General features: G+C 36.2%; 1 long non-coding RNA gene across 1 annotated transcript in view; it reads left to right on the plus strand.

Annotated features, from left to right (window-relative positions):
- LOC142973300 (uncharacterized) overlaps nt 1-12160 on the plus strand; it is a 48867-nt gene that overhangs the window by 18473 nt on the left and 18234 nt on the right. The gene's annotated exons all lie outside the window — the stretch shown is intronic.

A 12160-nucleotide genomic window follows, 5' to 3' on the forward strand; every position in this document is an offset into this window, starting at 1 on the left:
CCTTAGGAGCAACCATTGGCGTGTAAAAATGGAAAAATACTAGTTTGCTTACAAGTATCTACACGTGAATGCTATTCGATGTAATATTTTCACATAGAAAATAAATTCATCGATCATCAGACCTCATCACGGGCATCATGTTCATTAACCAAACGTTCCTCAGACCTTTATGTGGTTACAGTTTCCAATAATTTACTGAAAATTGTTTTTGCAATCTTCGAGTAGCTTCAGTACTTTAGTACTTATTTATTCTAACAGTTATTCCAAATAAATCCCGAAGGTCATAATTACATCCAACGAGATTTGTTCAATCGCAGACGCGATATGACTCACAAGTCAATAGCAATTACCTAAAACATTCCAACAAATAAATATAGAGTCTCGTTACATATTACTAGTACAGAACAGCCATATATTGAAACATATCGAGCAAGTAAACTCGATCACGTACCGACTATAACATAGCTTAATGTCTTAGTCAACAGGCGTAAGCATCCAGCATCCGACATATATTTCACACAAAAAAAAAAACAAAAAGAAAATAAACCGCTGCAAACTTGTCATAAATATCCACCTCCAAAATCCCCTTTGTCGAGGATGTAATAAAAACCACCGATATCTCGACAAGACAAGGAAAATCCCCCGGACCTCGCACAATGCTACAAAATGAAAGCAAAACTTAGTGTAATTAATTTCGAGTACCTACTCAACGCTTTTGTAATAAATCGTTTCATCCGCGTATAAATTTTATCCGGAGACGCGTCTGTTCGGCTGAACTTCAACCGTGATTCTGTCCCGCTCGCACGCCTAACAAATTTGCATAATATCACATCACCTGTCCCTTTCGGAAATTCACAAATGATTCCCAGTTTCCCGCTTTTCGTTAATCACGTGTCTCAAAAGCCATGCCGTTCCGATATCCGAATTAAGCTCTATCATTGTTAGGATAAAGTCGAATTTGGCTCGTTAAGCGGTGGAGTCCTGCCGGGGTGTTCAACCGTTAGGTAAAGTTTGTCGAAATAATTTCACTCAGATATCGGGTGTGACGCAGTGAGAGCGAATAGGCGACGAGTCGTCGACTCAGGACAGAGATAAGAGGTAATAATTCTTAATCTCACTGTAGAGGGAACTTTGGGTCGCGGTTGGAGCCGAGACATTGTTTTAGAACAACGATAATTTTCATAGTCTACGAGTTGAAAGAAGTTAGAATCGCGGACATAAATAATGTGAAGTAAGCGAGTTTTATGTGCGGTATTGAAACAACTAAGTCGATGAACCGATCTATTATTGTTTATTCTTTGAAACAATCGAGGAAGTTTTGATGTTAATCACTGGGAACTGTCGCGTGGCCGTGACTAATGCCAAATCGAAATTGCGAGTTGGTTGGAATCTAGCGGGTGTGCTATCTGAATTGATCTGAGCGAGCAATAATACGTAACCTGCACGATTGATATTACCGACGACGGACGTATTTTGGGAAAGTCAGCGTACTTTAGGGTTGGTTGTTTATAGTAATTTGTCCCTTTGGGACGAGCTGTGTCCTTTAACGAACAGGAAGGTATATTTCCACTGTAGCATTACTGGGCTTATCCCTATTACTAACATACCTTTTGCAAAAATAGGAAAGGTTTTACGTTTATTTGAAAACTTCAACCATAATGATAGGAGGTATTCTTTCAATTTGTTTCGCTACAAAGACCGATGGTGTGAGCCTATAGAAAATTATCTAAAAGAGAATGTAGCAAAAATCTTAATCTACAAAAACGATCAAATCTGCACTTTAAACGATCACTTTAAGTCAACTGGTTGAAATATTATATCCATACTTGCTTAAATATTTTATCATCATCGTTATCACATGTTGTTTTAGGATCGGCCTCTAGTCTCGCCTTATATAGCTGATCTAAGGCATTTGTCGATTAGAATGTCGACTGATTTCTGCGACCAAATGCGAAGAAATAGTAACATAATTATGTTTGCTAGAATTAGCAAAAATATGTGTGTTTAATATCGGTATGAGATAATTATGGTATTTAATTACTGGTTGGCACGGGTCGTTCTCAGAATGAGGGAGGTTAAGGCCACAGTTAACGATGTTTACTTTTATTTATTATATATATTAAAGATTTAGTTTTATTACATACTCACTGACTTCAAATGTCAATTTTATAAGATAATTAGCGTTATAAAATCATGCCTTTTTTTCCTACTCAGGCAGAGGCCAAGGAATACCACTGGCCATTGCTAATCCATTCAAATTTTCGTTGTTTTCAAAATTTTTTTTTCATTTAATCCAAATCCATACATATTTTTTATACATGACAGTTTAAAGGAACAACGCACCTGACTTTTTTGAAGAACATCAGATATAATTATTGCAGTTGTTCTATTTCATTGACCTAAATGAATAATAAGGGATTGTTTCATTTCGATTTACTTGAGACTTTAATTTTAAACCCATTTTCTTTACTCAAGTAAAATTGACGTTAAGTAACCGTCACAGAAAGGGTAGCGAGTGTAAATAAATCTTTGCGTTGAAGAGTTCTCATAGCTTCAGTGCTGAGCACTCAAATCGTGAGTGTTTGAACAATATCCGCTTGTATTTAACGACGTGGAATATCTTGCTTTTCAATATTACTTGACGATGTAGTGAGATGAATTTGATTTGAATTGATGTGATGACTTTTAGCCAATTAAGACATTGCAGTCATGTAAAAGTCGTGACTTATAATTTGTTTTTATATGTTTTTCTGTAATACGCTGTTAGTTTCGGTAGTGAATTCAATTCGGTTTGCAAAATGATCTTGGAAAAGTTTTGTTCGTATTTATTTGCCCGCAACCCCGTCCCAAGAGATTGAACAATAATATCATGTGTAGTAATCCGAGGTAAAATCTATGAGTGTGCAATAAAAATATCACCTACATGTTATTCGAAACGATATTCAGACGATTGTTAATCATTTTACTAGCCACAAATACTACATGATTAAAAATTCGGAAATAGCTTTGATGAACATTCAATGATACTTCTGTCATTAGCCCTCTATTCTCAATTATAACACACAAACAACAAAGGTTATTTCACGTCAGAAACATCAAAATTTCCGTCGTATTCCATAGATAGTAAAACAACAGACAACACAAGCAAAGTAAACGTTATTACTGACAAAACAGATAATGTTTACAGACGAAACATCACTCACTGTTTCAACGTTACCAACTATTAACTATTACTCTTCAATTATTACTATTATTTACCTTTTGCTGAAGAATTGAGGTTATGAGAGATGGAATGATAATAGCGTAATCATACAGGAAGAGTTCTGAGAATGCGGATAGAGGGAAAGGTCATAACAAGTAATGTTCTCTAGTCTCTATTTCTCCATATGGAAAATAGGTGTCATTTTGTATATAAATCTAATTCATTTCTGTATAGAACCTTCTAGATTTTATTGAGATTTTCGAATTTTTTAGAAAGATACGTGTGAAAATGTAATAGTTTTGGGTTCTTCTCTTGCAGACAAATGCTTCGGGTTGTTAAAAATCATGATATTGTGCTTTAAATAAGAGCATGTTTGTGTCTATTTTATTACTACCCAAATTTTGTCAGTTCAGGTCAGGTCGAAAGTAAAAACTTAGAAAAAGTCATTATAAATTATTTGATGACCTCTAAATCCAATAACCAATATTTGAACTTACTTTATAGCGGCTTATTTTACCTACATACAAGACCAAACCATTACAACAATTCACAAAACAGTCTCTACATTAAACATGTTTAGTTTCAAACTGTACACATAAACACGAACATTACGAAACATAAACGCCTTAATAACTTAAGTCTGGTAGAGTCACATAGAGCCAACCCGCACCCATTACCCCGTAGTGTGAACATTGATTACCTGTATATATGTAGAGTTGTAGAGATGTAGAGACGCATCGAAATCTCCTGTCGAGGACGCTGATCAGATAGAGATGGATAAGTAAGCGAGAGGACGCTCTCCCGGGACCGTCTCTACACAACCGGGAGAATAGGGCAGAGGTAGAGTCGACGTTAGTTTGATATTATGTTACTTCATACGCACTTTTTACAGTCATTAGATTCCTAAGAGCTTTCTGTAAGGTCAGAAAGCTCTTAGGAATCTAATGAAATAATTATTAAAAATACGAATTGATTAAACTAAACATTATTATACAAATGATTTATCGTCGATGATTCTCTTGTCAGTTTTTATTCCTATACGTGCAAATTGAAGTAGAGCAACAACCTGGGCTCTTTCTTGTAGAAGAGTCCTTAATCGTAACAAATTAAAATGTAAACAAAAATAAGATAAAAAAAACTGTTTAGTATTTAGATTCGAGATGCGTCATTTTACTGCTTATCTTTTTTATCTCTTCTGCGTCATAGATATAGAAGAAATCAATCATCTACTACATCAAAATATATTAACCGAACACGACTCCATTCCTTTCAAAATCCAAGAGACAACATCAAAGCCTCGCTACTAAATTAGACGTTTTGCAGATACTAAAAGATATTTAGCCGGGCCGTCCTTCGTCCCTCCCCGCACCACCCCTGGCCGCCGACCTCACCCCCTCACTCGCCCTACAGTAAACTATTTAAAAGGGTTGTTTACACCCTAAGATATCAAGTCTATGTATCTAAGTATTTCGTCTCGAAGGTTGATTTAGTTTGAGTGAATTTTGCTGTGTTGGCAACCTTAATAAAAACCTTTAGTCTCTTGTGGGCTTATTTAAGTTTCTTTTGATAGTTTTTAATTTAGTTTGATGAGTTTGTATTGAATTAGAACTAAAAGCCTACATGTACGATTACATGTACGATGATCTCAATCTTAAGGTTTAATCTTTTTATCACGGTTTTTTACGAATCCTAAATGTTACATGACACATTCGTCAAAATTCAAGAATTATTTAAATTGTGTAATGATCACACATACCCACCACGAAGAAACAGACTGAGTTTCATTTCTGTATTGGATTAATCAATAATTAAGGTTTTTTGCATTCTTATACCAACAATACAAGTGTCCAAGTATTTCAATATACAAGCTAGAACTACATATATATTATGTATACTTCCCAAGGGAGCGTACATCAGTAACGTTGACGTCAATTCCCTCAAGAAACAAATACAGACATAATTCACGTGTTCGATGACCGTATTAGCGAAGATATTCCACAATATTAGGTTCTACGTAATAAAAGCCTTATCGCCAACATCGGGACTTCCAATACCAATCTCTAGATGTGATTGAGAAACAAACCCAGATATAAGAATCTCTGACGTCAGACGCCTCTGCTACTGATTAGGTTTCTAGGTTACATTTTCCATTTACCCTTTGATTTGTTTTGTATGAAAATACTGCAGTATGATCTTGATACGGATATTTTTTCTGTATCTTAAAAGTAATAGTTACCACCGCAGATTAAGGTGATTTATTAAACTTAAACTAACTATGTATTGAAAGAAAAAAAAATTAGTAGCTTATAATTAAGTACATTTACTTCGATTTACTCAAAATATATAGGAAATGGCAGTCCCCAATATATCGAATTCAAAGTTACTAAACAACAAAAACATATCATCACCAAACGTTATTCAAAAGCAACCATTAACACTCAGTCCCAAACGTACCTATGATACATAATGTATGCCGGCAAAAAAATCGACTCGAATTAAAAATACATTCGAAAGATCGACACGACATCAAACGGCGATCCCTAAAATATTCCTTTTGACAAGTGACAGTGTTCCTTTGATCTGTGAGGGAGGTCGAATTGCAGCCAATCACAGGCCTCTCTCGCTGTGATTGCTTGAGGGACTGTTAATTACCCGATGACCTTTCGTCCAAAGGCGTGTCGGAGGCCCTTAACACTCCGCTGAGTGCCAATTTGGTCGGCCGTTTCAGAGAAAGGGGCCAAAGACGCTGCTGACAATCGACTGAACACTATTTGATCGGGGATTAGTTATGCTGATTAGGGTGCATTTGCTGACTTGCTAAGGTTCAGGTTTCATGGTGGCAATAGAAAGAAGGTTTCTATTGACACTTTTTCTTCGGTGTTTTCAGGATCAGTCGAATTCACATAAATGAAAATCTTTCTCGCTCATCAAGGTTAGTCCAACCGCTCACTTATGTATACGTATACCTAATAACATATACAAAAAATATTGTAAAGATTTATCTTAATAACTTAAGACTAGACAAGTTTTTACTAAGACGACGTCCGCAGCACAATGGTCACCACGATCGATCCGATTCCCACATGTATTTATGCGTAAGAAAAGTAGTTTTCCGAGGTTTGTTCTATTTCTATTACGAAAATGAAAGACAGTAGTTAAGTGTTTGTCCTAAATAAATATAGAACATTATTTTACTTTAATATCAATACACAAACTTAGAACATCCAAAAGCCACACAAAAATAGCCTCAATAAAATGCGTTCGTACCAAACTGCTTCGACTTGGCAATATATCCAAACATGCATGTTCTAAACAAATAACAACTAACAGACCGCTGACCAGTCTACAGAAGCACAGGCCACAGACACCCACTCCCGAATCCCACCGCTCCGTTCATTATATACATTCCTGTTTCCAATCACGGGGTCGATTGCACTGGGAGTCCCTTGCACGTTGACCTTAAGTAGTAAACGATGCCGACAAGGGAGGTCTTAGAATAAATATATTAGTAAGTTATTTATGAAATAAGTGCTAGTTGGTTGCCAACCAACCTAGCACTTATTTCATAAAGGTTTGGTGTTGAGGCATAAAGTAAAGTTACTCGTTTATACAATTTAGATCTATAAATCTGTTTAAGATTGTGGAATTACCCTCGATTATTAACTTTATAGTGCGACGAAATAATGTAATAAGTTTAGCTGCGAGCTTTGACACCCGTAGTCAGTAAAACACTCATTTGATGACAGAAATTACCTAATAAAGTAAAAGTTACCTTACCTCATTGAACATTTACTAAACGAAATATTTTTTTAAACATACTAAATACTTGAAAAGATACCTATATAAAATATTCATTGATTCAACTTTCAAAGAACAATTCAAGGGAAATAACATTGTTGCAAGCAAAGTTTACAAAAACAAAATGTTTGCTGCGACGTCCGCCGTTCAGGCATTCGGGATTTGTGAGTAACTTATACCATGTGTATTTCGTTTATCTTACTTAGACGACAGGTATTACGTATAGTATTGAAGCTATTCATATTTGATTTTGTAAAACTACAGTTACATGAACCTCAAAAATGAAATGAAATAACGCTTGGCGTGATTACCAAAGAACATTAACCTTATTAGATCATCTTATATTTTATAATTTTGCCGTATAAACTTGGATGTGCACAAACTACCAAAAATATATAATTGCTTTTCCTACGTTGTCTAAAGTAGGGCTCACCAGATCCAGGTTGATCATTTCATGAATTAATCTGGGGCCCCGAAAAGAAATGGCAACCCTAGTCACAAAGCACATTTCAACCACCTATTGACCTTCCAAGAATTACATTACTCCTAAACTCTTCCTAGGCGGTCACGATACCGAATATCCAGTAGCCAGTGACATAGTGGTCATGCGTCTATGCGTCCATCGCGTCCATGCGTCCGTCCCGTCCGTAGCGTCCGCTATCGAGCTGAGTTGCAGACACGCCGTCGCTCGACAGGATGTGTTAGTTACGTTCCTCTGATACCATTAAGCTGACTGGCTCGCGTGATCTCGCACCCGACTATAGGATGATGTCTTATGAATTGATGGTAATGTTTACAATATTTGGCTGAGTTTTGTTTCATTTGCTGTGACAAGTCTTGTGCTGTTGAACTTAAGACTGTCTTTAGTTACCTCTAATTTTGATGTTATATTCTTAGGCACAAATTTAATGGATGAATTTCGTTTCTAGACCAATCCTATCAAAACATTTGTGGACGATAGCTCATCACTATAGCATGTTAAAATAAGGTATTGTTTACAAAGAAACAAAGTCAAAGAACACAGAACTAAAAAAAAATATCCCTTGTCTTATAGATATCACAAAAGTATTCTTAGTTTTGCTAATAAAACTGTTCCACAAAAATTTCAAACTTTTGTCGAAACAAGATTGAAAAACCATTGATATTAAAAATACACCGAAAATTAGAACAAAACCAGTGTTCCACTTCATAAAAACTACACACCAAAAAAAAAATTCCTCAGAAAATCCTTCAAAACACATTTCCCCAACAGATCAGGCTGTATATGAACCGAGACGCGGAGACAGACAGCTGATGTTTAAGATCAATCCTTGCTACCGACGCGACGCGACGGGTTCGTGCTCACTCCTACATACACCACGATACACTCCACCTTATTTATTTGCACTACAGCTCAATAAATTCCTAACTCAGACCCGATTGTTCAACTCACCAATGCATTCGACAAAAAACTTTTGTGGCAGTTTTGCCTCTAAATTAGATCGAAACTGTTGCCCGCGACTTCGTCCGCGTGGACTATAGACATATGAGTCCATTTCCCGTGAAATTTCCAGGATAAAACCTATTCTATTTCGTTTCTCAGGTCTACTACTGTCTTTGTAAAAAAATCCATCCAGATTGGTTCAGTGGTTCAGGCATAAAGAAGAAACAGACAGAGTTACTCTTTGGCATTTATAAGTTTAGTTTCTTTTTCACGAATATAAATTATAGTTCGCCTGTCATATTGGTTTGCTATCTAATGTTGATTTATTGGTTCGTCCAAGTAATAAATCTTTGGAGTTAGTTGTCTTTAGTTTTGATAGGATTACTCGTAGTTTTAATGTTTAGTTGGATGGAATATTTAAATTTGTTCAGACTTGGGGAATTATTTGTTGGGTATTGTATGAGAAAAGGATTTAGAGTAAATCTTAAGTTTAAGAGCCAGTTTTGCCACTTGCAGGTAGACCATCCGTAAGATGAAGTTAAAAATAAACCTACTAGTAAAAACATGGAAATCCTGGGAGCAATATACGGCAGAATCGCACCATCAATTTCTATGATAAATGTCATACTATCAATTAATTTTATTAGTATAACATAAACGGAAACCAATAAATAAAGTGAAATGATAATGTTTATTCAAAACCAGGCAATTAAAATCTCATCAAGCACTACAAAATTAAACTCTTCCTCTTAATTTGAATTAAAAATATAAACAAACATTACACACAAAAGCCGAATTTAAAACCAAAATAAAGTCATTTCGTACAATACTAAATCTCCGAAACTCATTAACGAAATAATATAATTAATTGAAATTCCTTAGATTACGGCAACAGCTCACACTAAAAGCAACTCTGTGTAGTGTCGGGGCGCGGGGCGGGCGGTGCGCGGGCGCGCGGGCGGAGGGCGCCACTGCGCTGTGATTAACGCGCCGGCGCGCGCGCATGTTTCAGTTAATTAGCCCACAGACACGCGGCGTTCACACCCCCTCCCTAAAAAGGAGATCTCAGTTAGCCTTAAGTAGACGACAGTGTTCCCTGCAGTTCGTTTTGTTGCTACCATGTTGGTATTTTATGTTGCTCACACCGCCAAGTATTGTTTACAACGGCGCCCGACGTGTAATTAAGCTTGGCTTTTCGCTACTTATAGTATTATTATCTCGCAAGAAATACCTTATCTTTAGTGTTAAGTTTCTTGATTAACTTTAGTTTAAGTAAACTTTGCGCGCTTACGCCTTCCCACGACTACGAAGAATGAATCGTACATCTCTAATTCTTTGAAACGTAAAGGCAAATGACGATAAACAAATACAGGAAATAGACTGACACATTAATCGTTAAACATAATGGCATCTCATCAAGTCGTATGAAGCGCTCATCAAATCACGACGACGTGGAACAAGAACACAAACGAATATGACAAATTATCTCACATCCGCCGTTTCACTCATACCAAGTCAAATTGGAACGCAGAAATAATTACATACACATTCAAGATCATATCACATGGGACTTACATAACACACATAGAATAAAACCTGCTGGGGAGCAAAAACTTGACGTGGCATTGAGGAAAAATAAAAAAAAACCAACACAAATACACAATACCGAAGAGTCTTGGGTAGTATTACTCCATTCCGAGCAGAGCTCCTGTACGGCGCGGGCAATGCGAACAAAAACTACAAGAACGATGCAATGCGACCAACGGTAGCAAAATAATAAGATCGCACAACAGAATAAAGAAATGCCCTGGAAACAAAAGGAAGGCTAGTGAAATAAGGCGAAGAGGTTTAAGGAGTGACGCGGTGTGGGCCCGCGCTCATTGTCTTCCAAATACAACGAGCGGTGCATATTGGATGTGGCACTATTGCACAACCTCTGACTACCAAGACAAACATCGCCAAAACTACAAAGAAAGAATAAACGAAGGCCTTCCATCTACACTTAGTCTTCTAGTCGTGATGACGGACCAACCTTTGATAAAATGAAAACTTCTGCTTCTCAGAGAGAAGAAGAGTTTAAAGGTGGATAAAATAAATAAATCTCAGACCCACAATTTTCTAAAAGTAGCTAAATCAGCCAACGAATGATATAAAAAATTTGCATCTTTTCAAGTTAACTGGCCTTCTTACGTCATAACAAAAAAACAAAGCAACCAATTACTCATCATCACCATAACACACACCCTTTAACTCAAAACAATATCGTCACCGATGAACTTTTAAAACATGGCGGAAATCTCAATTTGGATTCACTCCTGCAACGTGCGACCGTCAAGGAAAAAAATTGTTATGCGCATTGTCCCTTTAAAGGCAAAGGTTCAGATATCTGAGTACGGAACCCAAACTCGTGGTTCTGCATCCCAATGAGGTCGCTAAAAGTGGCAAGGTTGCTGCATGTTTGGAACACGAACGATAAATGATTGATTTATTGTCACTTATAACTTAATTTCGATTCAAATGTATGTTTGAATGATGAGATAATGCTTTTTATTTTTGGTTGTACGTTGTTAATATGTTTTACAAGTTGTGATTTGAATTTTACAACGGATAAGCTAAGATTAATAAGTTTTGTATATGGAATAATATAATCGGTAATAAGATACCAAAAGTCGATCCTTTTACAGTACCGAGGCAGTTTTCCCTAAAGTCATCTGCTATTAACGCATACTATCTAGAGATAGCGGACCGTGTAGACAATAAAAGTTTATACTCAGACATCAAAAGTATTCAATAATCACGTAATAAGATGTAGGTATAATTGCATGTCAAAGCCTCGAACATTAATATAAAGAAGAAGGGCAAGAATTCCAAAAATCCTCATATCCTTTCCCTTGTAAACTAATTTTAAAACATTATAACGTTTCATCAACCAAAACTCCTGAAACAAAAAATACCTTATCCATTCACCCATACCTCGTCGTAACCCTCAGAGGATACTGGTTAAAAAAACCCCTTGCAATCGGACTGGTTGAGGTACATCATTGTTGTTCCGATACCTGTCTGTGTCGCCGTTGTACCAACACGACACTCCCAACAACCCACACGGTATTATCAACCCTATAACCCAAAGCATAGCGCCTATATTCCCTTAGAACAATAGTCGTGATTGTTAAACGTACTAGCTAAAAGAATTGGTTCGTTATTTTTCGTTGATTGATCGATTTGTGAAGAATTTTAAGCTATCTGGATTTCAACTGTTATTTTTAAATTGGTTTTTCGTTTTTTGCGTCTGTGCTTTAATTTGTCTTTTACATGAATGTAGTTCCTAAATATATATATTTCGAACTAAGTTCATTCAGACATAATATTCAGTAATAAAAATTTGGCTTCCCTTGGAAATGGAACCCTTATATTTTCTTGTTGATACTCGCTACTCGTATATGAAAGTCTCGTATTTCAAGTTTTTAACATCTTATTAAAAGCTTTTCTTTTTTAACTACCTACTGATCATTTCATTTACGTTACTTTCGTTTATCTTTAATCTGCACATTGTTTGACAAAGTTCGCATATTAGTTGCAAGCGAGGGACAAAAAGAAAATTCTATGGAGTAATATATGTATTTGTTTTAAATATGGAACTGACAGTCGCGTCGGATAAGTTTCATTATACAATATCTCTCTTTGGCTAATCTAGTCTTCGGCTAATATGACTTTTTCGGTTTTCTAAAATGTACCCT

The sequence above is a fragment of the Anticarsia gemmatalis genome, chromosome 5, assembly GCF_050436995.1.
Source record: "Anticarsia gemmatalis isolate Benzon Research Colony breed Stoneville strain chromosome 5, ilAntGemm2 primary, whole genome shotgun sequence".
Taxonomy (NCBI): Eukaryota; Metazoa; Arthropoda; class Insecta; order Lepidoptera; family Erebidae; genus Anticarsia; species Anticarsia gemmatalis.